The 26,220-nt window shown below is 46.2% G+C and overlaps 1 protein-coding gene and 1 non-coding gene across 2 annotated transcripts in view; one reads left to right on the top strand and one right to left on the bottom strand.

Moving 5' to 3' along the window:
- Positions 1 to 26,220, bottom strand: part of LOC132867784 (histone H3-like) — a 1,068,851-nt gene that overhangs the window by 146,912 nt on the left and 895,719 nt on the right. The window lies entirely within an intron of this gene.
- Positions 18,240 to 18,393, top strand: LOC132868108 (5.8S ribosomal RNA). Its single transcript, XR_009650800.1, has one exon. It is a non-coding gene; the product is annotated as a 5.8S ribosomal RNA (ribosomal RNA).

Below are 26,220 nucleotides of genomic sequence, written 5' to 3'. Positions count from 1 at the left end.
ATGAAGAAATGAGTGGTTAGAAACAATGCGACAAGAGGATCTAAGCCTGAAAACTCCAGAAAAGTTTGTGAACACCCACATTTGTAGCGAGCATTTTATTTCAGGTAAGAACTTGGATTAAAAAAAATAAAATAAAAATAGAAAGTTGTAAATCAGTAGGGAAGAGTTTGCATAAGAATCTCATTTTATTTCTGTTCGCATTCAGGTTAGCTTCTTCATGAAAGTGTTCGAATTTCTTAAAGGTGAACCAGCTTCCTTATTCGACAAGGAAAACCCAGATTGGGCAACAAGTGAACAATTTCAAAAATTCACTTTTGTTTAATTGTATTGATATAGTGCTTTGAGCGATCAATTGACATAAATGCAACACCAACAATTCAAGAGTCCAACCAATGACCACGTTCAGATTCTGTTAAGGTAATGGTCATACGCATCCTGTCTTTCATTTGCGATGTGATTTGCTGAACATTTTGCTCATTTTGAGCATTTGTTTGACATTTGAGCATTTACAGTGCCTTGCAAAAGTATTCATACCCCTTGAACTTTTTCACATTTTTCCACCTTACAACCACGAACTTAAAAGTTTTTTATTGAAATTTTATGTGATAGACCAACACAGAGTAGCACATAATTGTGAAGTGAAATGAAAATGATAAATGGTCTTCAAAATTTTAAACAAATAAAAATCTGAAAAATGTGGTGTGCATTAGTGTTCAGACCCCTGTGCTCTGATACCTCTAAATACAATCCAGTGCAATCAATTGCCTTCAGAAGTCATCTAATTAGTTAATTGAGTCCTACTGTGTGTAATTTACAAGGTGAGGTGGTCAAGTGCTTAGAGCGCTTGACTGCCAAGTGAAGGGTCCCCGGTTTGAGCCTTGCCTCAGATGGTGGTCTGGGGCTTGCCTCCTACCCACCCAGCAGTGAATGGGGACCTGGTGGAAACACTGTGCAAGCTAAAGGTGGCGAGGAAAGGAACTGGCCACCATGCTGATGGCCTAGACTGACATGGCCTAGACAGAGTGTGCTCTCTAACAGTCACTCCCCAACATACGTATGAAAAATGTATATGGGACTTTTTGACTTTGTGTGTAATTTACTCTCAGCATAAATACACTTGTTCTGTGAAGGCCTCAGTGGTTTGTTAGAGAACACTGAAGAACAAACAGCATCATGAAGACCAAAGAACTCACCAGACAGGTCAGGGATAAAGTTCTGGAGAAGTTTAAAGCAGGGTTAGGTTATAAAAAAATATCCCAAGCTCTGAACATCTCAAGAATCACTGTTCAATCCATAATTCAAAAATGGAAAAAGTATGGCACAACTGCAAACCTACCAAGACATGGCCATCCACCTAAACTGACAGAGTGAGCAAGGGTCATAGAAGCAGCCAAGAGGCCCATGATCACTCTGGAGGAGCTGCAGAAATTCACAGCTCAGGTGGGAGAATCTGTGCACAGGACAACTATAAGTCATACACTCCACAAATCTGGCCTTTTTAGAAGAGTGGCAAGAAGAAAGCCATTGTTGAAAGACAGGCATAGGAAGCCATGTAGGGGACACAGCAAACATGTGGAAGAAGGTGCTTTGGTCATATGAGACCAAAGTTGAACTTTTTGGCCTAAATGCAAAGCACTGTGTGTGTGGTGGAAAACTAACACTGCTCATCACCCTGCACACACCATCCCCACTGTGAAACATGGTGGTGGCAGCATCATGCTATGGGGCTGCTTTTCTTCAGCAGGGACAGGGAAGCTGGTCAGAGTTGATGGGAAGATGGATGGAGCTAAATACAGGGCAATCCTGGAAGAAAACCTGTTGGAGGCTGCAAAAGACTTGAGACTAGGAAGGAGATTCACCTTCCAGCAAGACAATAACCCTAAACATACAGCCAGAGCTACAATGGAATGGTTTAGATCAAAGAATATTCATGTGTTAGGATGGCCCAGTCAAAGTCCAGACCTAAATCCCATTGAGGATCTGTGGCAAGACTTGAAAATTGCTGTTCACAGACGCTCTCCATCCAATCTGGCTGAGCTTGAGCTATTTTGCAAAGAAGAATGGGCAAAAATTTCAGTGTCTAGATGTGCAAAGCTGGTAGAGACATACCACAAAAGACTTGCAGCTGTAATTGCAGCAAAAGGTGGCTCTACAAAGTATTGACACAGGGGGGCTGAATACTAATGCACATCACATTTTTCAGATTTTTATTTGTTTAAAAATTTGAAGACCATTTATCATTTTCGTTTCACTTCACAATTATGTGCTACTCTGTGTTGGTCTCTCACATAAAATCATAATAAAAAACTTTTAAGTTTGTGGTTGTAAGGTGGAAAAATGTGAAAAATTTCAAGGGGTATGAATACTTTTGCAAGGCACTGTACAACACAGTACGTTCCTTTAGGAATATGCAGATTGGTGTGTGAGAAAATGACCCTGTGGCACTCTGAACTAACATAGCTTGATGTAGATACCGGTGTATCATTGGCCTCTGTCCGTCTTAAAGAGATGATGGGTTTCGGTCATGGTCGGCATCTTCTTTTGTGGCTGAACAAGCCAATTCTAGAGTGGCAGTCTCTGCCACATCCTGCACAACTGAATGTGGTGGTGTTGGCAGAAGGTGCCTTCTGTCACCACTGGTCTCTGAGTTGGGATCGGGTAGCTTCAGCTTCCTTCACCCCTTCTTTGACAATTTGTCTCCATGCTGACCGGTCAATCGCTGTTTCCTCCCATGAGTTTACATCGATGTTAGCTGACTTAAGATCTCTCTTGCACACATCTCTGTATCCTCAGGTGCGGGCGACCAGTTGGAGGTGAACCGCATTCAAGCTGGCCATATAGGAGATCTTTCGGAACACGTCCTTTCCCCATACGGCGAACATGTTCAAGCCATCTCAGGCAGCGTTCACTGATCGTTGCAATTAAGGTCCTGGAACTGGACCTCTCGAGAACATTAGTTTTTGTGACCTTGTCCTGCCATTTAATTCCTAGGATCCTGCGAAGACACCGCATGTGAAAGGCATTGAGCTTTGCTTCTTGTTTGGCATATGTCGTCCATGTTTCACTGCCATAGAGGAGAGTACTTAGCACACAGGCCTGGTACACCTTTAGCTTGGTGTTTATTGTCAGATTTTTGTTTCCCCAAACTCTTTTGTTGAGTTTGCTCATAACGGAGGCTGCTTTGCCAATTCTTGTGTTTATTTCAGCATCCAGAGACAAGTTGTTTGTGACAGTGGATCCCAGGTATGTGAATTGATCAGTCACAGCAAGCAAAGAGCCGTTGATCAATATTACTGGAGGGCTTGGAGTATCTTGGGCCATCACCTCAGTCTTCTTTATGCTGATTGTTAAGGCAAACTCTTTACAGGCATTTGAGAACCTGTCCATTGGGCGTTGGAGTCCATCAGGTGTATGACTCGCAAGGACTGCGTCATCAGCAAATAGTAGCTCCCTAAGGAGTACGCGTGTTACCTTTGTTTTGGTGTGTAAGCAGGCCAGGTTGTAAAGTTTGCCATCATGGTGGGTGTGGATGTAGACCCCATTGTCGGAGGACTGGAAGGCATACATCAAGAGCAGTGAGAAAAAGATCCTGAACAGCGTTGGGACAAGTACACAGCCCTGTTTAACTCCACTGAGAATCGGGAAAGGCTTGGAGGTACTACCCTCAAAGCTGGCAGTGCTTTTCATGTTGCTGTGGAAGGACTTGATTCTGCTGAGCAGCTTTGGTGGGCAACCTATCTTCTCAAGTAGCCTGAACAGTCCGCTACGGCTTATGAGATGGAAAGCCTTTGTGAGGTCGACAAAAGCAAGGTAGAGGGGTTTCCGCTGCTCCCGACACTTTTCCTGTAACTGTCTCACTGAGAATAACATGTCGATAGTGGAGCGCCCCGCTCTGAACCCACACTGTGCCTCAAGGTACACACGGTCGGCTAGTACCTGTAGTCTGACAAGAACCACACGAGCGAAGACCTTCCCAACTATGTTGAGAAGCGAAATCCCATGATAGTTGTTGCAATCGGTTCTATCCCCTTTGTTTTTATACAAAGTCGCAATATTGGCATCCCGCATGCTCTGTGGCACCTCACCTCCATTCCAGCATAAGCAAAGAAGTTCATAAAGGTGTGGGAGAAGCACTGGTTTTCATTCCTTAACTACCTCTGGTGGGATTGCATCATTCTCTGGTGCTTTTCCACTACAGAGGGCATCAATTGCCTTCTCTAACTCTGCCATAGTAGGCTGTGTATTTAGTTCTTTGAGGACTGTCATTGATGGAATGCTGTTTATGGCCTCCTCGGATACTGTGTTCTCTGTGGAGTACAGCTCCGAGTAATGTTCAACCCACTGATCCATCTGTCCCTGTCGGTCAGTGATGGTGTCGCCAGTTTTTGCTTTTAAGGGGGCTGTTTTCTTTATGATCGGACCAGTGGCCTGCTTAATGCCGTCATACATGGCCCTAACATTGCCAATCAAGGATACATGTTCTATGGAGGAGCAAAGCTGTAGCCAATAATCATTTGCGCATTTCCTTGCTAGTTTTTGACTACTAGCCTTAGCGTTCTTTAGCAAGAGTAAGTTCTGCAAAGTGGGGTCCCTCTTCCATTTAACTAATGCTTCTTTTTTGGCCCAGGTTGCTGGCTCCATAACCATAAGGTTGGCTTTGTACCAGACAACATTTCTCTTTTCCTTTCTCCCAAATGCTGCAATAGCAGACTTGTATATAGCAGCGCTGAGGTGCTGCCATCGTGTTTCTGCTGACACAACATCCCTGGCCAGTCTCAGGCCGTTGATAAGGGAATGGAATTTGTTTTTGCTGTCAATATCTTTAGTACGGGCAGTGTTTATCCTTGGGAGACTCCTAGGCCTCGCATGGTGCAGCAGTTTTCTTCCTTGTAGCGCTATTTTGCTGATAACAAGGGAATGATCAGAGTCACAGTCAGCACTGTGATAGCTCTGTGTGCTGTGCACCGTTTGGAGGGTTTTCCTTCTGGTAATGACGAGGTCAAGCTGGTGCCATCGATGTGATCTGGGGTGCATCCAGGAGACTTTGTGCTTTTCCTTGTTTGGGAAATAAGTATTTGTTATACATAAGTTCCTGGTGCAACATACTTCCAAAAGTCTCTGTCCGTTTTCATTTATTTTGCCCACTCCAAAGTGGCTGTTGCATGCCGGCCAGACATCGTGCTCAGCGCCAACTCTGGCATTGAAATCACCAAGCAGGTAGATGTCCTCTGTTGGAGACATTTGACTAATAAGCTCATCGAGCTCATTGTAGAACTTGTCCTTTGTCTCAGTAGGGGACTTAAGGGTGGGTGCATAGACAGACACAAGGTTTGCTGAACCGTTTATGGAGTTTAGCCGAAGGCACAGTAGCCGTTCTGTACCCCCAGAAGGTGCTTCTATCATGGTTAGGAGAGATGTTCTTACTGCAAACTCAACTCCGTGTTCACGTCTGTCATCCTGGTGTTTCCCCTTCCAGAAGAAGGCGTATTGGCTTTCTTGTAATGAGCCATCATTTGCAAGTCTAGTTTCTTGGAGTGCAGCAATGTCCACGTATAGTCTGGCAAGTTCAGCATCAATGACAGCTGTTTTTCGGTTGTCATCGATAAGTTGTAAGTCATTTGACAATCCTGTTAACATTGTCCTAACATTCCAGCTTGCAATACGAAGTGCTGGAGACCTCCTTTGCTTTGTGCGAGCAGGTGTGCTGAGTATCGGCCTACTTGTCAAGCACGAGCACCCTAAGCCCCTTACACCCAAAGGAGCAGCAGACCGTGACGGATCAGCACCCTATTGACTGGGGGCTACCCAGCTTCAGGTGGGCGGTAGCTGATCAGTGGAGCGTGGCAGCTCCTCCTACCGTCGGAGTCAGCCTGTGGCGTCCTTTTTCTATGCCAATTGAAATAGGACTTATTACCCATAACTGCTGACTCCCATGTTGTGCCCTTGCTTGTAATCACAAAGATGGAGTGACCTCTCCATGACACAAAATGCCTGGGGAGGGTTATGGAGATCCTGAGTTGCCCAAGCGTCAGGACCCCCCTCTCGGCCTCGCTGATGTGGTCCAGAGGAAAGCAGTGCAGTACATCTGGCACAAACTTGGCTGCAGGAGCTGCCAGAAGAGTTGACTGGTAGCCAGGTCAAACCGCCTAACGGGGCTCCGCTCCGAGTTTTCTGTCAGGGTTTACTTCCTGAGCCTTCCACTATCCCTAGCACTCACAAGGCAGTGAGACTATTTACCCATAGGTGGGGCCCTTGACAGGTGCTGTCACTCCAGGCCAGAGCGAGCCTGGGAGTAGTGACAGCTAAGGGGTCACTCCACTCTCCCCACAGCCAGACCATGGCCCTATCACCGGTTGCAGTTTAACATCATACCCAGGACAAATATATATATATGGGCTACTGGAACAAGACATCGATGGACGAGGACAGAAAATACGGATTTGCTGGAATGCTACTATACAAGCAATCCCAGAGAGAGGGGATACATGCAGAGAATGTGGGACCATTGGATACTTCGAAACCCACAATCAAGGCTAACAAAGAAACAGCTATTAGCCCAGTGTTCTAACATCCATAATTGAAATCTGCTATCACAACTAGAGATTAATGAAATACAACAACGATGCTATGGCAAGGGGGAGCCAGGAAGACAGGTCAGTGGGGAGATGTCATCATCCCCACAACCAGAGATTGGGTACCAAGCCCCAACAGCTAACAGCCTCAACACAAGAGCTGCTGACCTGAGAAGGAAGATCGTGACCCAACTGGAAACCTGGAGCCCCCGACAAATACCGAAGCTGAGTTGCCAAGTACCTTCAGAAGATCTACTAGTAGATGTGAATGCTGCTCTGAAGACAATCTCCACAAGAACCATCACTGAGACCAACAAGCTGATACACAGTACAGCAACAGTAATCATGGAGATGCTTGGACACAAGGTGGGCTCGGGACATAACAAACAGTATCCACCATGGAAGAGACGATTAGAGGCCAAGATAAAGGCAGCAAGGAGAGAAGTTAGCCAGCTAGCTGAACTACAGAAAGGGAACATGGTGAATAAAGGGGCACCCAGGAAGTACAACTCACTCTCCATACCAGAGGCACTCGAAACTGCCAAACAGCGACTAACAGCTCTGGCCACCCGGTTGAGGAGATACACCAAGGAAGGAGAGGCCAGGAGAATAAACAAGCTGTTCTCCACTGAACCAGCCAAGGTGTACTCTCAATGGCAGGGGAACAACAACCGGTCAGACCCACCAAGAGCTGAGGTGGAAAAATACTGGAAAGACATATGGGAAAGAAAGGCATCACACAACACCGATGCCCAATGGTTAGTGGACCTAAGAGCTGACCACAGCAACCTCCCAGAACAAGAACCAGTAACCATCTCAATGGCAGACGTCCAAGAAAGAGTGTCAAAGATGAAGAGCTGGACAGCACCAGGCCCCGATATGATCCATACGTACTGGCTGAAGAAGCTAACTGCACTCCATGAATGCCTAGCAGCACAGATGAACCAGCTGCTGAGGGATGGAACCCACCCAGAATGGCTAACCCAAGGCAGGACAGTCCTAATCATGAAGGACCCCCAGAAGGGACCCATCCCATCCAACTACCGGCCAATTACCTGTCTCTGCACAACATGGAAGGCCCTGTCAGGCATCATTGCGGCAAAAATGAGTAAACATGTGGCTCAATACATGAGCGAGGCACAGAAAGGAATTGGCAGTAACACCAGAGGAGCCAAGCACCAGCTACTGGCCGATAGAACAGTCGCCCGAGACTGTAAGAAGAGACAGACCAACCTGTGCACTGCCTGGATTGACTACAAGAAAGCCTACGACTCAATGCCACACACATGGATACTGGAATGTCTGGAACTGTATAAGATCAACAGGAACCTAAGGACCTTCATACAGAACTCAATGGAAATGTGGAAGACAACCCTAGAGGCCAACTCAAAACCCATTGCCCAAGTCAACATCAAGTGCGGCATATACCAAGGAGATGCGCTATCACCACTGCTGTTCTGCATAGGCCTGAACCCCCTCAGTCAGATCATCATGAAGAGCGGCTACGGGTACCGATTCCGTAGTGGGGCAACAATCAGCCACCTGCTCTACATGGATGACATCAAGCTGTATGCCAGGAATGAGCGAGAAATAGACTCGCTGATCCACACCACCCGGATCTACAGCGATGACATAGGGATGTCATTTGGATTGGACAAGTGTGGCCGGATGGTCTCAAAGAGAGGCAAGATGATCCGGACTGAAGGGATTGACCTACCAGAGGGCAACATAGGTGATATCCAAGACAGCTACAAGTACCTTGGCATCCCACAGGCTAATGGAAACCATGAAGAGGCCACAAGGAAGTCAACCACAGCCAAATACCTCCAGAGAGTAAGGCAGGTCCTGAAAAGTCAGCTGAATGGTAAAAACAAGGTCCAAGCCATCAACATGTACACACTCCCAGTCATCAGATACCCCACTGGTATCATAAACTGGCCAAAGGAGGAGATAGAAGCCACAGATATCAAGACTAGAAAGCTCCTCACCATGCATGGAGGGTTCCACCCCAAGTCCAGCACCCTGAGACTATACACTAAGCGGAAAGAGGGAGGCCGAGGGCTAGTGAGCGTCAAGACCACGGTCCAGGATGAAACATCGAAAATCCGAGAATACATCAGAAAGATGGCCCCAAAGGATGAACAGCTAAGTGAATGTCTCAGGCAGCAGAACCCTGATGAGAGTGCAGAGGAGGAGGAGGAACAGACAACCTGGAGAGACAAACCCCTACATGGCATGTACCACCGTCAGATAGAGGAAGTGGCTGATATCAAGAAATCCTACCAGTGGCTGGATAATGCAGGACTGACAGACAGCACAGAGGCACTAATCATGGCAGCACAAGAACAGGCCATAAGCACAAGAGCCATAGAGGCCAGGATCTACCAGAGTAGATCAGACCCAAGATGCAGACTGTGCAAAGAAGCCCCTGAAACAGTCCAGCACATAGTAGCAGGGTGTAAGATGCTAGCTGGATCAGCATACATGGAGAGGCACAACCAAGTGGCTGGGATGGTATACAGGAACATCTGCAACCAGTATGGAATAGAAATACCCAAGTCCCAATGGGCCATACCACAGAAGGTGGCTGAGAACAACAGGGCCAAGATTCTGTGGGACTTCAGCTTCCAGACTGACAAACAGATCCTGGCTAACCAACCGGACATAGTGGTGGTGGACAAAGAGCAGAAGAGGGTGGTGGTGATAGATGTGGCGATCCCAGCTGACGCCAACATCAGGAAGAAGGAACATGAGAAACTTGAGAAGTATCAAGGGTTGAAAGAGCAGCTGGAACAGATGTGGAAGGTCAAGGGTTGCGTGGTCCCCGTGGTAGTGGGGGCACTTGGGGCAGTAACCCCCAAACTGGGAGAGTGGCTCCAGCAAATCCCAGGAACAACATCTGAAGCCTCAGTCCAGAAGAGCGCAGTCCTAGGAACATCGAAGATACTGCGCAGAACCCTCAAACTCCCAGGCCTCTGGTAGAGGACCCGAGCTTGAGGATGACATGGATACCACCCCCCCGCCGGGGGTGAGAAGGAGATTTTTGAGTGATTCCACGCTTATGGGTACTGAAATGGGGACATGAACTTATTTTTAAAAATTCACCTAAAACCATTTTTTTTTTACCATCAGGTCACAAAACATGTAATCTTTAATGAATGATATGTTAAAAGATAACTTTAATTTTCTGAGATGTAATAAAAACATATTTATATGCCAAAGTCAGAATGTAACAGAAGTGTTGTGGACATATATATTCTCAATTTTAACAATGTAGAATTACTTTTTGAAACATAGGAAGGTGATGTTTTAGCAAATATAATTAATAAACATGTGTAGTAGAATAAACATACACATTCTTTCAATAAGATTAACATGGTATATAGCTAGATTGTAATTAATTTGTAACAGACGCGAGATGGACAGTCGTAACAGAAGTAATGTAACAGACATCATTTTGGAACTCATAGGCTTGACTTTGGCATATAAATATGTTTTTATTACATCTCAGAAAATTAAAGTTATCTTTTAACATATCATTCATTAAAGATTACATGTTTTGTGACCTGATGGTAAAAAAAGAAATGGTTTTAGGTGAATAAGTTCATGTCCCCATTTCAGTACCCATAAGCATGGAATCACTCATATATATATATATATATATATAAGAGAGAGAGAGTTTATTCCGAAGATACCATTTATTTAAATAGCTGACATGAATTAGCGAACTAATACTGATTGGATATAGCAACGATAGCAGCCAAGGAATAGTTCAATATAACTGGTGATACAATATGTGCAAATAAGAATCAGTAGTGTATATGATGATAACTAAGGCACTAATGGTGATCAGAAGTAATAAGCTATATCCAAGTTTGCAGTGTAGGGGTGAGTGGATGTTAAAAATGTGATAGGGAAACCACGTGTTTGTTAGTGTGAGAGTGTGTGTGTGTGTGTGTGTTTGTGTGTGCAATGTGAATGGAATGCAGCCGTGCTCAAAAGGTGGATGGTCAGTACAGAAAGGGCGTGCGAAATTGAACAAAGGAATCTGTAGTTCAAACTAGTCTTTGCTCGGCCTTAAACCCAAATTCTACTCAAATCCCAATGTTGAGGAGTGAAGTACGATGGAGGGAGTTAAAAAGAGAGAGAGAATGCATGCACAAAATAACTAAATACAAATCGTAAATAAAGTAAATCAAACAACACGTGGTCTAAGACAGACTTTCATGTGAATCAAAATGTGTACATTTAAATCATAAATGAATTCAAATAAAGAACACTATTAACTAACTACAAGTAAAAACTAACACATTTTGCCCAGATGCTAACCTCACTTGGGTGATCACTCTTGTTAGCGATTGAAGTGTGCCTTCTCTGAAGATAGCGCGGGATGCAGATCCAGGATGAAGACAGTTTTGTTCCTTACAGCTCGTCAGCTGAAGATCCTCGGTGTCCCGTTGGCTGTCTGATAATCTAGAAGGAATCTTGTTTATAATTTGTCGACGTTGAAAACGGGAAAAGGAATCCAGTCACCTTTTCTCTTTGAAACACTTTGTGGGCTGCAGTAACTAACCAGTTCAATTATTATTACAACTCTGCGAAGGACAAATACATTGAACTTTGGCTAAAGTCCGGTATCAATAGCTGGTTCCTCATTCTCTGTCCTTCTGTAGCACCAATGCACAGCTTCTCTTTCATGTGTGGAATCCACCACCAGAGAGGACATCCACCACCAGAGACACAGAATTTCGGTGCCGCCACTGGTTTAAAGCAGTCGTGACATCACTGTATTTGGTATCTGGTATCGTCTCTGTCCAATACGGTTACAGGGATTCAGAAGAATGGGCAGAGATAGAACATGGCGTCGAGTACAGAGATTGGTGTGTTCAAACTGTACTGTTAAATGGTTACTATGTTTATTGGCATGGTAGCCACCCCTACATCAGATGTTGGAAGAACAGCTGGATGCACTGGCACCCATTTGGCCTGGTGTAGTGAAAACCTGGACCCTTACCCTTTCCCTCTGTACAGGTTTGAGCCCACGGTGTTAGATAGGTATTCTTTGTGGGCTAACACTGTGCAGGGGTGTGTAGAACCCTTTCTGATGTTTTTTGGAGGTTCTCTGTCCAATTGCACCACTTTTTCTAAGGCCTTGGCCTTGACAGCCCTGGCCTCGAGAGCGCTAGCCTTGACAGCACATGCGCCGGGGAGAAAAAAAAAAATTTCTTAAAAAAAAATCTGAAATTTAAGACTCTAGAGGGGTGTGTTGAACCCAAGCCCGATGACCCCTGATGTTTTTATGGTGCTTTTATACATGAAAAGCACATATGCAAGTGTAAAATCTCATGGGCTTGGTGAGTCAGCATACACCAGCACACTGACTGATCTAACTAAAAAGGGGGCACCAGATCCGATCCATTGGATGGAGCAATGCCAGCAGGCTTTCTCTCAGGTAAAGGCTGCATTGTGTGGGGGGCCACTGTTACACTCCCCTGACTTTTCTCTCCCCTTTGTTTTGCAGACGGATGCATTGGACAGAGGGCTGGGGGCTGTTCTGTCCCAGGAGGTGGAGGGGAGGACTGTCCAGTGCTGTACATCAGCCGGAAGCTGTCAGTGCGCGAGGGCAGGTACAGCGCGAGGGCAGGTACAGCACCATAGAAGAGGAATGCCTCGCCATCAAGTGGGTGGTCCTCACCCTCCGCTAATACCTGCTGGGGTGCCCTTTCACCCTCTGGCCAGACCATGCGCCCCTGCAGTTGCTCCAATGCATGAAGGATGCCAACGCGCAGATCACCCGTTGGTATCTGGCACTCCAGCCATTTAAGTTCGAGGTGGTCCACAGGCCAGGGGCGCAGATGGTCATGGCGTATTTCCTATCCCGTCAAGGGGGTGGGGAGTCAGCTGCAGGACGGACGGCTCCCCGGCCTGAGTCGGGCGGTGGGGGTATGTGGCAACGGGGGCATGGTCAAGTGTCAGTCTGTGAATGGAGGGCATCGTCAGGGAAGGTAAGTGGCAGAATCCCTGCACCTGACGGGAGTTAACCTGTGCTTGTGTGTCTTCCCCAGTGACCGCGCCCTATAAGAGGAGAGGGAGAGCAGAGGAAGGCGGCTCTCCCCCAACCTGAACACTTGTGTGTGTGTCTGTGTGTGTGTGCGCGTGCGTGTGTGGGAGAATAAATGTAAAGCTTAAAAGCTAAAATAAAAGGGTTTTTGTGAGCTCAGTTCTGGCCTGCCATGCTTCTGTGCTCCACCCACCTTAACTATTTCTACATGCATGCATAACAGCAGTTTTTGTTTGCATGTTTTGGTTGATGGATCTTTCTTCTAACTTTCTCCTAAAGTTTGTAAAGTGGGAACCTTGGGAGAGCTTTTGGAGAATGTTCCCTTTTGGTTGTATTAAAGTTCCCCTTACTACTGCAATACAAGAAAACTTTGGAAAACCTGATGACAATGTTCCAGTTGGGTTCTTTGAGCGTTCGCTACAGACATACAGTCAAGAGTGAATTTGAGTAAATAAAAGTCAAATTTGAGGGTTAGATGAGGACTTACAGTCAGTAGTAAACTGTTATGCAACTTACCCAGATAGCAGAGGGTCGTTGATTCGACGTGGAATCATCGGCATGTTCTTCGACCTATACGCTGTCGAATCACCGTCGATCACCGACGTTGATTCAACACCGCTTTGCTCATACGAGTTTCCGTTGAAACGACGTTGAAAAGTGGCTGGTGGTTGACAGAGAATAGACCCCCTTTCACCCTTTATTCAACTACGTATTTCGGTCGATTTATAGTTGAATTTTCAGCGATGATTCATCCAACTTTACTTCCTGTTTTATGTACAACAGGAAGGCTACAAATTAAGCAAAACAGGCTAAATTAAACTAGCTAACAATAAAGCATCGGGGCTCTTGCCTAGGATGAACACACACATGCATACTTCAACCATGAAAGTGAAACTTATTTTATATCAATGTGCGTAGACTACGTCCTGTTTAATGTACAACAGGATATAAAAATGCATGCAACAATGCACCTCTCCTAATGTTTGTCAAGCTATCTAATGAGGCATAACTTTTAACATTTATAAGGAACAGAACACACTTGAACAAGTTCTTAGAAACATTTTATGATTTATTTATAATTGTGGCCTATTCCTCCTGCGGCGCAGACCTGTACATGGAAACAGAAAAACATAACCAAAATTAATTTGATGCAGCATTGATAAAGAAAGTCAGCAGTAGGCTATGGGTTTCTAAATGCCACCCTACCTCATTATTTGGACATGGGGAAAAACTATATTTAAAATCCAAAGAGGGATGGAGGGAGGAAAATTAAAACAAAAGAAAGAAATGAAATATAGAGTAGAGAATATTTGATAAAATTAAGGATGTTTTTATTCAGTAAACATTTAAAAAAATGTTCTACAACACTCTAGCCTAGTGACTTACCAGTAACAAAATAGACTTGAAGTATTCAGATCCGCTCTGCATAAAGCAGCTAAATCCTCTCTCTGTCTCCCGGCAGAAAGCTCCTTGGTTTGCTTGTGTCTCAATCACAGCTGGTATTCTGTAGAAAGACTTCTTTTCACCTTTCCCATCAGCTTTGTTAGAACCCTAACACAGCACAAAAGTTTACCATTGTAGGTTTATGATGAACCAAGTGCCTCGTGGGTTCACATACCGCGCGCTGCCGTTATTTCCCCCTAATCACGAGTTTGTTGGTCTTCCAATGTGGCGCAGGGTTTGTTTACTTCCGGTTTCGGGTGACGTCAGTGAAAGGGGTCTAATGGGGGCATTACCGCCACCCACTGGATTGGGGTGTAAAGCAGTCTGAACAAAACGTGTAAACATAAACATAGGAGAAATGAACCCGTTTTTCTAACTCGTCCTCACTTAGTCTACTTTTTTTTTTGATTAGTCTGGATTTGATAATGTAAATTTAAATGTGAATCAATGTATATTCATCGGACATGAACAAATGAATAAATCTTGAGTAATCTTGAGGCGTGTGTGTCCGGGGCGCGGTGTTGCGGGGGGGGGGGATCAAACGAACCCTCCGATCCCCCCTGGCTACGGGCCAGTTGATCCTACCAATGTTGAAAACTGGCCGGCAAAAGTGATGATGGTTCAACGTCGTATATTCAACCTTCTCTGACGGTCGACAGATCAACCTTTACCCACGTTGATTCAACGGTGATAAATCGACCCTCTCAGACGGCGGAGAAATCGACGTTTCACGGCGCCGTTTCAACGTTGATTTTCTGACGTACGACGGAAACCGACCATTCTGACCAAAACTCTACATCGTTTCAACGTCCCTCTGCTATCGGGGTAGCAAGAGTTAACTGCCTTGGTGAATGAATATCACTAAATTCACATTTGTTTGCTCCTTGTAGTATCAGCACAATAAGCTGGCATCAAAAGGAGCAACCTGCCAGAAAAACTGCAATAACACTGGGCAAAATGTCAAGGTCAGCCAAACTTGTAAAAATGGCAGAATCCTGTCCCAGAGAATAATTTGTGAAGATGTAACTTCGCCCTATTTTTGCAGATGCCCCAAAGGTACTGTGCCCAGCCAAAAGTACTGCACTCAGCCGTGAGAAGCACCAGAGGGACATCCACTGGAGGGCCTTGGAGGAACTGCGCCCGGCCACGAGAAGCTTGTAAGTTACCGGACACAGACGTGATGACAGGTTCACAAAGGTACCGCCCCAAGCCACTCGAGGACCGCAGAGGTACTTTGCCCAGACAGTACATAGAGCCTCAAAGGTATTACACCCAGCCACGGGTAGTCCTCAGAGGTCCTGTGGCCATTCCTGTTTGCCTCTGGGCACACCCTGGTGGTCTAGTGGCTAGGATTTGGTGCTCTCACCGCCGCAGCCTGGGTTTGATTCCCAGTCAGGGAAAAGTCTTGGCTTGGGGTGTGTGTGTTGTTTTTTTTAAACACCCACCTCCCCGTCATTATTACTAAAACAGAATCAGACTCTCTGTTGGAACAAACACTCCCTTCAAGCCAGATTCGAACCAGCACCCTAAGGATGGCCATCGTAAAGAAACTACAATCCTCCGCTCTTCCAACTGAGCTATCAAAAGGTACCATGAAGTGCTTTTCTGGTGAGTGAGCCGTCAAGCAACATCTCTAACAGTGCTTGCTTTTAATATACTGCATATATATTGTTGTGTGCCAAAACTCATTTTGCACAAGCTGGCTTAACCTACCAAATTATGTGCACCCGCAATATGCAACGCAATGAAATAATTTAGAAAATCTATTATAAATAGTGATTTCTCTTCAGTCTTTTAAGGCTGATGAAAAGCTCAGTTTCAAAAGAATAGAAACGAATGGATCTTTTTTTTTGTTTTGGGCATTTTGGCAAATGTGAAAGCAAACTCCAGAGAAGTTGTGTTGACGATGACTGTGATACTCTGTACACAAAACTCCAGTCGAACTCCAGGTTCTATTAAAACAGTATTCATTTTTAGTATTCCGGACCTTGAGGCTTTATTTCCTATTCTGATTTAATCAAATGGATTTATTCAAACGTTGTAGGCTTGTCCTCACCAATTTACCAGTGGCCTTCACAGAGATGAGAGCATGAAGAGTATTGCTCAGTCAGGGCAAAGTGCAAGGGCAGGAAAAGCTTGTTGGTACTTTAATGACATCGTGTGGCCGTACAGTGTAATTGCTTCTAGATATTCTCAAAAAAAGATCTGAAATTGATCTCTGCTCATGCTGGTCATGAAGTTACTTCAAGTTGAAATGCTGACTCGTGTTTTGTTTTTCTTTTTGCAGCTGAGGAACCACGTGACCACGTATTACTATCATCACCACTGTTGTTTCCACAGTCAGATCTACAATTATTGTCCTAGCTCAGTAAAGAAGGTTTGTGTGATTGTAAAAGTGAGCAGTGGGACTTTGCCATTTTTCTGAACTGTGGGACTTTGCCATTTTTCTGAACTGTGGGACTTTGTCATGTTTCTGTCTGATGCCCATGGTAAAAAAAAGTCAGGACTTAATCATCATCAGAGAGAGAGAGGATTGAGAGAGACAGGACTACCAGGAAATACAGAAAAATAAAATGACATTAGATTACAAGGAACTAACCATAAGTTTGCTGTTCTCTGCCAAGAGAGACAGTCACAGCTGTGGCCAAAACTTTGCTGAAAGCAACCCAACTCTGGACCCTTGGACCCACTGAGTAGCACCTGTATACTGGCCAATATTCATATAACAAGTTTGGAGGCTTTGGGATAGATTTAACTTTTAATTCCATTTTTCAACATTTGTTATTTAATCAGGCCATGGAACTGCAACCCAACCCCCCACAGCTCTTTGTCCTGCTTAATGGCCCTTCCCTTGTTTTGGGCTCTCTGGTACACCAGTCTGCCTGCAAAACCTCATTGGAGGCCAATATATCCCACTATTGCCATCTGGTGGTCAGAGCAGGTAATGCAGGGCCACCTCAGCTTCTTCCCTGGAATGGTCAGCAATGGTGCTGAACTTCCCGACTTAAGTGAACTTAGATTTATTGCCATCTGATGGTCACAGCAGGTAATGCAGGGCCACGTCAGCTTCTCCCTGGTATGGTCAGCAAGTATGCTGACCTTTCTGACTTGAGTGATCTTAGATTTATTAAATGACAATGTAAAAGAAAAAATCTTATTCTTTTTGGGCTAATACTGTACATACTGGGTCAGCAAGTATGCTGAACTTCCCGACTTATGTGAGCTGGGATTTATTTAATGACAATGATGTTTTTTGTGAGTTTTCTGTCAACATGAACCACTTTTTTTTCTGGCCACTTTGAACAATTGGACACTTGGACTTCTCAGTATTGGTACTTGCATTGGTAGCATGCGCTGGGGAAAAATTTTTGATTTTCTGAAAAAAAAATCATATTCATCATATTTATATTCTTTGTGGGCTAACACTGTGCAGGGGTGTGTAGAACCCTTTCTGATAGTTTTTGGAGGTTCTCTGTCAACTTGCACCACTTTTTCTAAGGCCTTGGCCTTGACAGCCCTGGCCTTGAGAGCCCTGGCCTTGACAGCACATGCACCGGGGAGAAAAAAAAAATTCTTAAAAAAAAAAAATCTGAAATTTAAGACTCTAGAGGGGTGTGCTACTACCGATTGGATGGTTTAGTGAGCTCCTCGGATCGGTCCCACCGGGGCTCCTCGCAGGCCTTGGCAGAGCACCGAGAAGTCGATCAAACTTGACTATCTTGAGGAAGTAAAAGTCATAACAAGGTTTCCGTAGTTGAACCTGCGGAAGGATCATTAATGGATAGCACGGCGGCACGCGCCTCCTCCCCCTCTGCTCTCGAGGAGGGACCCGAGGCACCGGGGAGTTATCCTCCGGGGACAAAGCCGCCTGCCGAGGCAACCCCCTCGAAAGAAATTGGTGTCCTGAGAATGGGGTGACCCGTTAAAGGGGAAAAAAAAGAAGGTGCGAAAACCCGGCGGCTGCCGAGAGACGGCCGAAAGGGAGAGGATACCTGCTGCTTTCCGCGCCACCCTCCCCCCCATGGGGGGGTGCTGGGGCAGCCGGGGGTGAGGTTCAATGACCCCGAGTTCACCTGCGGGAGTTCCGGGGTGCCCTCCCCGCATAGTTTTACAAACAAACCTCCCCTGGTGCGGACCAGAAACCAAAAAACAAAAGAGCTGACAACTCTTAGCGGTGGATCACTCGGCTCATGCGTCGATGAAGCAAGCAGCCAGCTGCGAGAACTAATGTGAATTGCAGGACACTTTGACCATCGACACTTCAAACGCACATTGTGGCCCCAGGTCCCTCCCAGGGCTATGCCTGTCTGAGGGTTGCTATCCCAATTGATCGGACGGCGACCCCCACCCAACTGTGGGGGTCGCCTCCGCGGCTGGAGGCTCGCAGGCGCCTGCGAGGTGCCTCCATCCTCCTATACCCAGATGCGCCTCACGCCTCTCAAGGCTCTCTCCCCCGACCTCCCGACACGCGCCTCCCACGTCACGCCGTGCAAACGCCTCGGCCCCCGTGGACGTGCATGGCTGCCAGTGGATCCTTCCACTCTGGCTGCCCGCGCACGCCCCGGACCAGACGAGACGGGGTTGCGGCCACGGGTGCGAGAGGCTCAGGCTGAGGCCGGGGGTTGGAACAACAAGAGGCAAGGGGCCGCCTGAAGGCAAAGGAGAGGGGGCTTCCCCCTCTCCTTTTTCAAAAACCCCATCCGAACGCGACCTCAGATCAGATGAGACGGGGAGGGTGGCCGCCGGCCGGCCGGGCTCCCAATGGCCGCTGTCGGGCGCATTTCCTCCGTGGTGGTGCACCGCAACCGGCTCCGGTTCAGCCAGGAAGGGCTCGGGGGTGAAGGTGGCTCGTGACTCCGGCCACGAGCTTTACAGCACCCCTCCTGCCCCAACTTTGCTGATTACTCCTGGGGCTGCGGGCGAGTCACCTCCATGCCTTCCCTGCCAACCCCCCCCACCGGGGGGCTGGCTAGGGACGGGGCCCCTCTGCCTCCGACGTGGCTGTCGACAGGGCCGGACTGTCCCCAGTCTGCCGCCCGACCACGCCGCGCCGCCCAGGGCGGGGACCAGCCCACGTCACCGAAAAAGGGGCGCTCAGGGTCCGCGGCGATGCTGGCCACCCAACCGACCCGTCTTGAAACACGGACCAAGGAGTCCAATGCGCGCGCGACTCAGAGGGCCTCGCACAAAACCCACGGCGCAATGAAAGTGAAGGCCGGCGCCCGCCGGCCGAGGTGGGATCCGCACGCCTCAGAGTTGGCAGCGCACCACCGGCCCACCTCGGCCGCCCCGTCAGCAAGGTGGAGCCAGAGCACGCGCGATGGTACCCGAAAGATGGTGAACTATGCCCGGGCAGGGCGAAGCCAGAGGAAACTCTGGTGGAGGCCTAGCCTGGCTAACGTGACTTCAAAGCTCTCCGAGCATTTGGTCTGGCCAAGCTATTAAGCCAAACCATTTCCCGGAGCCCGTGGTTGACCCGCCTCCCTGAAATGCCTCAGTTTGCTACTGGTCGAAGCCAGAAAAGGCTGTGATGAAGCTTAAACCAATCACATCACTCTTTCCTCTGACGGATGTGACATGACGGAAACTGCTTGAGTAACAGGAAGAAGAAGGAGGAGCTGAAGAGGATGATAATAACACGAGCAGAAATGGAGAGAAACTACTTTTGTCGAACATGTAAAGTTAACATGCGAGTGGCGGGTGTATATTCGCATTGTAGTGTCTTATTTGAAAGAAGGACAAAGCCACAGTCGATAGCGGAACGACTTGAGAACATTGGCCTCACTGTTTCCCAGGACATCGGAAAGTCTGAGAGAATGTGTCCGAGATGTGTTAGTACTCTCACGCGGCTCGACCGGGACCTGCCCGTTTTTCGACAATGGGAGAGTGAGTTTGCAGGAGCCACCGGAGCCACGTCTGAAGCCCCCACAGAAAAAAGACCACGAGAGACAACACCATCCAAAACACCATGCAAGATAAAAAAGGGACGTCCAAGCTCGGCTAGTCCTGGAGCCCCTCAGAGCTCCTCTCGGAAGAGCATTACACAGGTGAGCTTTCCTTAATCCGATACATGAGCTGTGAGTAAAATGTAAAACCACAAAGCAGCCTAGTCTGTTTATCATGGCACTTGTATGGCATGTTATCTCTGATGTTTGATATTACACTACCGAAGTTGACCTAAGTGTGGTTGATTATGATCGAGGGCTTGACATTAGGCTACCTTTTTAGTTCACTAGCCACTGTGGCTAGTGGTTTGTAGTAGCCATTGAGCCTTTCTACTAGCCAGGTTTGTCATCAAATAGAAACTGAGCAACAAGAAACTAAGCTTTTTCTTGAACCTAAAATTGAACTATGGATGCATAAGGGGTGAATAACAATGTAGTCTACTCTGATATGACATACCATAGAATAAGGTACCTGCCAAAGTGGATAGTGACAGAAATTATTATTAGCCACAGCCAGCTACCATACTTGGCCTACACAGACTGGCAAAGTCTACCTAAAAGGTTTATGTAGCTACTACAAAGACACATCCTTCACATTTCTACAGGGATAACTTGGTTGCTTTCTACTCAAAATATAATCCAATGCAACTGATAATCAGTAAAGATGAACTATGGTCATTACATACAGGTCATTACCACCTACTCATCAAAAACCCTGGCAACTGTCGTGGACCCCGAGGATGTGTCAATTGTTAGTCTTCTCCAGCGGAAAAAATGGAAAGCGGCCGCCAAGAACATATTGAAGCACAAGGAGCTCTCAGAGGAGATGAAGAGTGGCATAATACGTGTCATCAATGATGAATGTGTGTCTGTGTGCAGCCGAAAGCAGGACTTCATCCTCTTCAAATCCTCTCCAGAAGATCTGTGTGCCTTTTCATTTCAGAAGCTGGAGGCTGAACTGGAACGCCTTGCTCCCTTCCTGTTGACAATCCTCAACAAGGTCACAAATGACTCACATCTCACCACTTGTGCAGCAGCTGCCATAGCGCTCAGAGGCAGACAACCCAAACTGTCCACTTTTGCCCATTACATAAACTGCATTTTACAGTATGGGGGGGGCCAAAAAATCAGTGTTCAACCGGCTCTCCAAAATGTCAGTGGCCACATCGCACACGACAGCAATGGCGAAGCAAAGGGAGTTGGCTGCCACATGTGGTACTGGTGTAAGGCACCTGAAAGGAATGCAAGAGAGAGCCATGACTGCTGTGGAGGTGGAGGAGGGGGGAGACGAGCTTCTTGAGGTTTTCAGGAGCATGGAGGACCTTTGCTTGTCAGGTGAGAAAATCAAGAAGCAAAAATTTGCACACTGTTGGGCTTTATGTTTAAATTCATAATTGTGTGTTAAAGTGTTGTTTTTGGGGCAGCACGGTGGTGTAGTGGTTAGCGCTGTTGCCTCACAGCAAGAAGGTCCTGGGTTTGAGCCCCGGGGCTGGCGAGGGCCTTTCTGTGTGGAGTTTGCATGTTGTCCGCGTGGGTTTCCTCCGGGTGCTCCGGTTTCCCCCACAGTCCAAAGACATGCAGGTTAGGTTAACTGGTGACTCTAAATTGACCGTAGGTGTGAATGGTTGTCTATGTGTCAGCCCTGTGATAACCTGGCGACTTGTCCAGGGTGTACCCTGCCTTTTGCCCGTAGTCAGCTGGGATAGGCTCCAGCTTGCCTGCGACCCTGTAGAAGGATAAAGCGGCTAGAGATAATGAGATGAGTGTCGTTTTTGTTTAAATATGTTATCTAACAGAGGAGGTGGTCCAATCTGAAAGTGTCAAACAAAGACCAACAGACAACTGTGATGTGGTGATGCCCTTACAAGTATCCGGTGATGCCCCGCCAACATACACCATTGTCATGGACAACCTGGACTTCTATGTCTCTGCTCATAATCAATCCGGCCAACACAGCAATAAAAGCATTCACTGGACACATCATATAGCAGTCCAAGACCGCATACCACTCCATCACCTACCAACTGCAAAGCCGACAGATGACCTCACACTGTATGATGTTGGAGCATCGCTCCCTGAAGAGGACATCCAAAATTATTTGTGCAGGGAGTTCATAGTTCTGGGCAGCAGAATGATGTGCCAGCACCTGTCGGCGTTTAGTAGCTTGTTGGATGTTGTGGTGCGCCACATGCCACATCAGTACTCTAAGGAGATGGCACAATGTTCAACTGATGTTAGTATTTATCCAGACATTCAACAATTTTTAAAATTCTCTCCTATGCTTTTTGCTACACGATGCTGCCTCCCAGGTTGTGGACCAATACGTGAAGCTGCATGATGTGACCGAGGCTGCTGAAGCTGTGGGCAAGGCATCAGCGGCACGCACTTTGAAGAAGTTCCCGTGTCGGGAGGAGGGATGCCCCAAAGTCTACAGCCACGTAAAAGGTAGAGCAGCACACGAACAGAAGAAGCACAACCTTGTGCTGCCCACAAAGTCGACAGCTGCAGTGACTACGGCCAGTGAGTGTGACCACAAACATGAACACACCGTGGCAAGGCTGAACTTCAGCTTCCTCCTGTTGAATGTCCTTGATGCTGTGAAAGAAGGGGATGGTGAAAGACTTATGCGCATTTACAAGGTGGCCCTTCTGTTTTACAAGGCGTATGGCCACGGTCAGTACGCATACAGCACTTTTCTCCTCACTGTTCAACTTAATGCCACCTTATCTCCCCGCATGGCTCATAGTGTAATGTGGAATAGGTTCTGGAACATTAGGGGTGGGAAAGGCCGAAACATTCCACTAGACTTGCACCTGGAGCACCTGAGTGGCTTTCTGAAGTCATTCCTGAAGGGTCTCGGACCCAACCTGGACGAAAGGTCAGCTGCCAGAATCAGCAAGTCCATTGGTGTACTGAAGGAAATGATGGAGCACACTGATGAGGAACTTGGGGTGTGGAAGCGAACAGGTGTCCATCAAGTTGACATGGACAAGGACATTTTTGCCTTGGTGGACATCGTTCGGGAGGCAGAGCTCTTCAAGGTTCAGGCAGGGCGGGAATTCACAGCATTTCCAGGCTTTGAGAAGAACTTGTTCGCACTGATGGACTACACACAGCTGTGGAATTGGATGAATGCCAGACTTAAGGACTGGCATAAGGTGTCAATCTAAAGACCTGTGGGAAATTGTAAATTTTACTATTTATGGTTGTTGTATATAGTACACATTCTTTGTCTTTGCAAGTTTTAACATTGTTTTTCATCTATATTTATATTTATTGAAGAGTGTCACATTCAGTGTGAGTTGGACAATTGAAAACACTGATGTGTGGGCATTTTGTGCATATTGTTTCTGTTTGTTAATGTTCTTGTGACTTCAACTAATTTCTGTCTCCATTAATGTTCTTGTGACTTCAACTTATTTCTGATGCCATTTGCACGGACTTGTTGCACTACCTCAACCATGTAAATTGTTGCTTGCCACTGGACTTGCCATGCAAACTGATGTGTGCACACTACCTCTACTACACGATATGCTGCTCAGCACTTGGACTTTGCACTACCACTCAGTATTCTGGTCATTTTTTGCACTCTCTGGTCTTGTACTGTTCTACCTCGGTTTTCTGCTTACCAATTGTTCTCAAAATTTGTGTAATTGTTGTATGTCTGCACACTTGGTGAAGTGTCTTTTTATATAGCATAGCACTTTTGCGTCTTGCATTGTGTTCCCTGCCATGATGTTGCGTTCTTCCAGTACCAACCGTCCAGCTTGTGAACCTTGAAGGGAAGCTTTAAATGTCATTGTAGCTTACCTAATGACAATAAAGACTTTATAATTTACTCGATTAAATTATATTGTATTCTTTTCTATGATGAGTGGCAAAAAGAGAATTATAAATGTAATTGTTTAAACCTATTTTACTTAATACTGCATTTTGTCTTTGTTTATTTTCAGAGATGTTCATGAAGTCCAGAAGAAATACAAGTCAATAATTATTACTGATGACCATTTCATGTATGTGGAAGTTACTTTGATTAGAACTAATGTTTGACAATTTAAAAAAGTTCATTTACAGCAACAAGTCATTTAAACACAGGGGTCAGTGTTGACAGGTTTCTACAAAAATGTTTATTCAAAAGGTTAAAGGTGACAAAGTATTTACATATTTAAAAGACATGGGTTTATGGATTTTTGCTAACATGTAGAGATTACTTAGTCAGAGCTGTGAAGTACAGAGAAGCCAGATTAAGCACTACTGGACGATTTGAGCATGTGCTCAGGCTCGTCTTCACTGTCAAAGTATCCTGTAAAGTCCACATCTGGCATTACAAGCTGTACAGGAGTGACTGTTGTTTCACACAACTCAAAATCACTAAATACCTTGTGTACTACCCTGAGAATATCTTGCCCATGTTCTTTCTTAAATACAGGTAGATTATGCATAATGTAAGCCTGATCAAATATGTTGCTAAGATGTTCTACCACAGAATCAATGAGTGCAACACTAAATCCAGTGCAAGCTGTGATACTGGTGTAGAGGCATGTGTGGTCCTGGACTAGACTTTGCCTATACTGAAGCAAAAGCTCCCGGACCAAGTTCTGGTCATCTGAGGTAACATCTCTGCATTTCAAAGGTGATTGGGTTGAAATTGGCTCTGCCAGTTCATACACAGGTGGTGATACAGGGCAACCAACAGAGGTACATTTGCAAATAGAATGGCAGTGAGTACAACAGGAATGGCCGGGTTCAAAACTAGTCACATCTTTCTCAAAGTGAGAATACAATGCAATGCGAAAACAATTGTTTTTACTGTGGCTGATCACTCTTTGCACTGCCTCATCTGTATTCCTGTTGTTTGTGGTGGCATAAACAACAGCATGGGCCTGTGAGCCGTCTCTGCCAGCCCTACCTATCTGCTGCAGCATGGCCTCAGTGTCCTCAGGTACCCCATACATTACCACATGGGACACGTTTGAAAAATTTAACCCCACTCCCAGAGCAGTGGTAGCCACCACAACTCTGCAATTGCCTTCTCCTGTCAGTGCTGAGAGTACTCTGCTTTTGTTTGCTGGAAGAGTGTGACTGTGGAACATGCCTATGAGCAGGTTGTCACCTATCTGCTCTCCAGCAACCCAGGCCTTGTCACCCAGCTCAGCCTTCAGATGGCAAAACACCCGCGCAACAGTGTTCACAGTCCGACAGTAGATGAGCACTGGCAACATGTCAGCACCCTTCTCTTTCACATCCTTTACGACCCAGTCCAGGCAGTCGAGGGAGTCGGTTGAGAGTTGATGCAGCCCCAGTCAGATGTCCTGTCTGTTGGGACTAACAGTCAGGGTAGTTGCATTGTCCATATGCAGCTGTCTCCTCACTATGGCCCTGGACTGTAGATCAGCGGATGCGGTCAATGCCATCACAGGAGTCCCTGTACCAGAACAAGAAAAGTGTTAGGGTGTTTCTATAGCAGTGTTTTCACAAGACATTAACTGTGTTGCTCATGAAATGTGTTACATGTAAATTAAGAGTCAATGTCAACTGACAAAGTGAATTATATAGTAGCATTTCAATACATTATGACAGTGGTGAAGTTTAAATGACAATGCAGGGTTTCACAAGGTGGCCTCTGTGCCGTTAGCAAGGAGTGCAAATGAAGGGGAGGGCCAAAGAGTGATGGAAGGGGAACATAAGCAAGGAAATGGACGCAGTGTGAGAAAGCCCCCACTTACTAACAATATGTATGTTTCTTTCATGAGTAGAAACATTTTAATTACCTGGTTTGACAATAGAGCGAAGTTCTCAAGGTCTGGAAAAGCTCTCTCTGAAGGCAATTCGACCTTTTGAAGCTCTTCCCCTGAAACAAATGGATCCAGTGGCATACATGTCAGAGACAGTAGTTAACAATAGTTTTTTTTAAGCGGTTTTAATTGAATAAGGCACATTCCATGCAGTTGTCTTAATGACTTAAAATCCACACAACTTTGCAAGACATCAACCCGTATTGTTCTTGTAAAAGTATTATGTTGCTGTAAGCTGTGTTGACTTGGCAACACTTACCATTTATAGGTGAGGTGCACCTCGTCGACAACAATGCCCAAGAGATTTTCTTTGTAGACCTCGTCGGCCAACATGTCATGCCATTTGCCACTCAGCCACGACTCCGGACTGCCAAATACGATGTTGAAGCTGCCTCTTTTGATTA

Source organism: Neoarius graeffei, chromosome 19 (genome assembly GCF_027579695.1).
Source record: "Neoarius graeffei isolate fNeoGra1 chromosome 19, fNeoGra1.pri, whole genome shotgun sequence".
Classification (NCBI taxonomy): domain Eukaryota; kingdom Metazoa; phylum Chordata; class Actinopteri; order Siluriformes; family Ariidae; genus Neoarius; species Neoarius graeffei.
Note: the sequence above shows the minus strand (reverse complement) of the source record. Positions and strands in the feature narration are given on the sequence as shown.